This window comes from Rutidosis leptorrhynchoides, chromosome 10 (genome assembly GCF_046630445.1).
Source record: "Rutidosis leptorrhynchoides isolate AG116_Rl617_1_P2 chromosome 10, CSIRO_AGI_Rlap_v1, whole genome shotgun sequence".
NCBI classification, from domain to species: Eukaryota; Viridiplantae; Streptophyta; class Magnoliopsida; order Asterales; family Asteraceae; genus Rutidosis; species Rutidosis leptorrhynchoides.
The window spans coordinates 301,799,081-301,802,758 of NC_092342.1; the positions used below are offsets into that span (position 1 = coordinate 301,799,081).

At 32.5% G+C, this 3,678-nt stretch overlaps 1 long non-coding RNA gene across 2 annotated transcripts; it reads left to right on the forward strand.

The window, feature by feature from the left end:
• The first annotated feature begins 684 nt into the window (after nt 1-684).
• On the forward strand, nt 685-3,260 carry LOC139872692 (uncharacterized). 2 transcript variants are annotated; one of them, XR_011767137.1, is made up of 3 exons: nt 685-1,584; nt 1,789-2,068; nt 2,213-3,260. It is a non-coding gene; the product is annotated as an uncharacterized lncRNA (long non-coding RNA). The 2 variants fall into 2 exon arrangements; XR_011767136.1 differs by having other exon boundaries at nt 685-1,580.
• Nucleotides 3,261-3,678: the final 418 nt, after the last annotated feature.

Consider the following 3,678-nt stretch of genomic DNA (forward strand, 5'->3'; position numbering starts at 1 on the left):
ATTATATATATCTTCTATTAATAACCCTACTTGCTCTCTTCCTATTTGTCCATTTTCAACTATTCATCCTCTTCGTTCCCTTGATTTTTTTGATTGATTTATAGTAGGTTTTATATTCTTTTTGGTTTTTTTTAAAACCCGTGTGGACTGGTTTTCAGAAAACAGCTTTTTAAAAGGAATATTTTGCTCAAATCAACTTGCATGATACTCGGCCCCAATGTGTGATAGAAAAAAAATAAAAAATTCAACTCTGCTCGACAGCTCCTGCATTTTCTCCTCTTCTCCCATGCCTTCTCCCATACCTTCTACCTCACCTCCTTTCTTCATTTTTTTTATCTCATACCCCGTTCTCCATATCAGATCCACTGAATCTAATCTTATTTCTCTCATAATACCATCTCATTATATATATCTTCTATTAATAATCCTACTTGATCTCTTCCTATTTGTCCATTTTCAACTATTCATCCTCTTCGTTCCCTTGATTTTTTTGATTGATTTATAATAGGTTTTATATTCTTTTTGGTTTTTTTTAAAACCCGTGAAGACTGGTTTTCAGAAAACAGCTTTTTAAAAGGAATATTTTGCTCAAATCAACTTGCATGATACTCGGCCCCAATGTGTGATAGAAAAAAAATAAAAAATTCAACTCTGCTCGACAGCTACCGAGCAGCTACTGCATTTTCTCCTCTTCTCCCATGCCTTCTCCCATACCTTCTACCTCACCTCCTTTCTTCATTTTTTTTATCTCATACCCCGTTCTCCATATCAGATCCACTGAATCTAATCTTATTTCTCTCATAATACCATCTCAACTCACCATCTCCACCCTCGCCATTCCATCTCTCTCATCTTCGTTTTTTCCAGATTGACGGAAAAATTAGGGTTCCAGACCCTTTCGCTTTTGCCATCGCCATCGCCATCTCCATCGCCGTCACCATCGCTATCGCCATCACATCACTATCGATCTCGATTTTTTTGTTGATTTACGGTTTAAATTCGATTAAATGCAAAAGATCGTATTTCTACATACCCTCATTTATGATTTTTCACTATTTTAATTCACTGTTCTAAGTTTTTCTTTAATTAGTACTCGATGTTTTATTGAATTAGGTCTGTGATTCGATGAAATGCAACGAACCATTTACGTACAAACCCTAGTTTTATATTTGTCACTCATTTTTATTCATGTTTGTTTATTAATATTTTCTTTATAAATTTATTTGTATGTGCAACTGATTTGTTCTTTAATTTCATTATCGCTAGCTCAATTATTTGTTTTTAGAAGAAGATTACCAGATGAGAAAACTGATGCAGATATGGTACAATCAAATAACCCTATTCTTTAGTCAATTAAACATAATATATTTGTTTTCAATTTTTTTTTATTATGTTTTTGTTTTTCTTTAGGTATTGATTTGTAATAGTTTTGATGCAACTATTATGTTGAATTGAATTGCAGAACATAAAATATTTATTTACATCTTTTTGTTATCATGTTTTTGTTTTTCTTTCGGTTTTGATTTTTATGGTTTTGCAGGTATTAATTGTCTTCCTGGCGAGAAAGAATATTGCACACTGTAAGTAAGTTGCATTTTTTATTCCCATTAATCAGTTTGAAAAATAGGTATCCCTAATTGCTAATTGTTATCATGATTCCTAATTGCTAATTGTTATTGCTATGTATGATCATAGATGGGTATTCCTATGACACATTTGTTACTCATATTTATATACCCGAATCATTTGATGTGTACTTTTTAAAGCATCTTTGACCTATTTATATAGACATCGGCCATGGAGATTGGCAAGCATCAGATCAGGGTTAACGCAATTGCTCGTGGACTGCATATTGTTGATGAATTTCCAGTCTCAGTGGGGAAGGAAAGGGCACAAAATTTGGTCAAAGATGCTGCACCCCTGAACAGATGATTGGACCCCAACAATGACCTGGCTTCGACTGTGATCTATTCGTGTTACATGACTGGTACGACAATATTTGTTAATAGATTCGTTGGAAAAATTATGGCCCAGAAGTAGACACCTGGGAGCCTATTGATGGACTAGGGTATGCACATGCACTCACCATTATTTGTTGTTTTGAATGCAAGTTTTAGAGATTAGATAAAGTTTGTCTAGATCAATTCTTATTTAAGAACCATCTCTATCAACATGTTCTTCCTTTTCATTTATCATGTAATCTTTTTTGCAGGTAGTATAATACAATTTTTTCCTATTAGGATTATTATCGAATACCTAAGGCGGATTAAGAAATCTCGGATATTTTTGACATCGAATACGCGTAATCTGTGTTAGCCAAGGTAAAAAAAATCTCAGATGGGTTGCCTAGAGCTTCATTTTTATTATGAATGAAGGTTATAAAGCTTCTCTCTTTGTAAGTATAGTTTTAAAATTGAGGTAAAAAGTTATTGATACCTTGAATTTCAATAATAGATACAATAACACACATATTCTGAGGAGACAAATAGGGTGGTTGGGACAACAAACTTGAGGTACCACATGAGACTAGTGGTGACAAAATGGTGTGGAGGTCGAAACATGTTCGAGTCAAACAGGTCAATGGGTTAGATTGGGTGACTGTTATTATAGTAGCTTAAATGTTGACATTGGTTCTGATTACAAGTAGGTTTTCTTATGCTTGGGCAAGTATTTTGGTTAATGTTTTTTTTTTCAACGGCCAAAGTAATATAAAACTTGCAAAATGCTAGAAGGAAATTATAAAGAGTGCATCAGAAATGGTCATGGTTGACCAGCAGGTATAGTGTTTTGTGTGTTTGTATTTATTAAAAACACATCCGCCTTATGTTAATGTAAAATGTTTTTGATTATGGGATAAAAGTTATGGTGTTGTACTTCATAATGATTATAGTCAATTTAACTGATCGTCTAATCTAGGTTAGTTCACATATGCAGGTTAGTCAATTTATTTTGATGAGTAGCCTCATGAGTTTGTTCAATATGGATCGGGTTGCCTTGATAAAATTCTACTCTTGGTGACTATTGTGCAAGGAAACTAACGCAAGGTTGACGATTGTGGGAAGTGTTGTATGATTCATGTTGATAGTGTATACTACTTATTTGGTGGTTGCAGGGGGTCTAGGTTAATACCATCAGGTTGCTTTTTTACATTACTATTTATTGTTTATACATAATACATATATACATATATACATTTACATCTACCGATATACATAGTTGTAAAATGTGTAGTACTATTTCTGATTTCACAATATACATTTGTTTAGTCAAACTTTGAACTTTTGATTTTTATTTACATTATTTTGAAACACATCGGGCTAATGGAAGTCTTCTTCAACTGCTGTTGAGTTTGCTATTAAATTTGAATATATATATATATATATATATATATATATATATATATATATATATATATATATATATATATATATATATGGAATTGACCTTTGCAGCTTTGGCTGTAGCTGTATCGAAAGTTGATATTCACATTATTTTGGGGGCTAATTGAAAGTTGTAACCTATATCATCTCCTTGTATATTATGATTGCTCTTAATTTGTTAATATCTTAATATCTTTGTTTTCGAGATCGGGTATGACAAATGTACTTACTCTGAACCGTTACGTTTCCTAAAGAATTGTTAATAGGGGTTGTTTTGATTTTGATCTTCATTCATGTT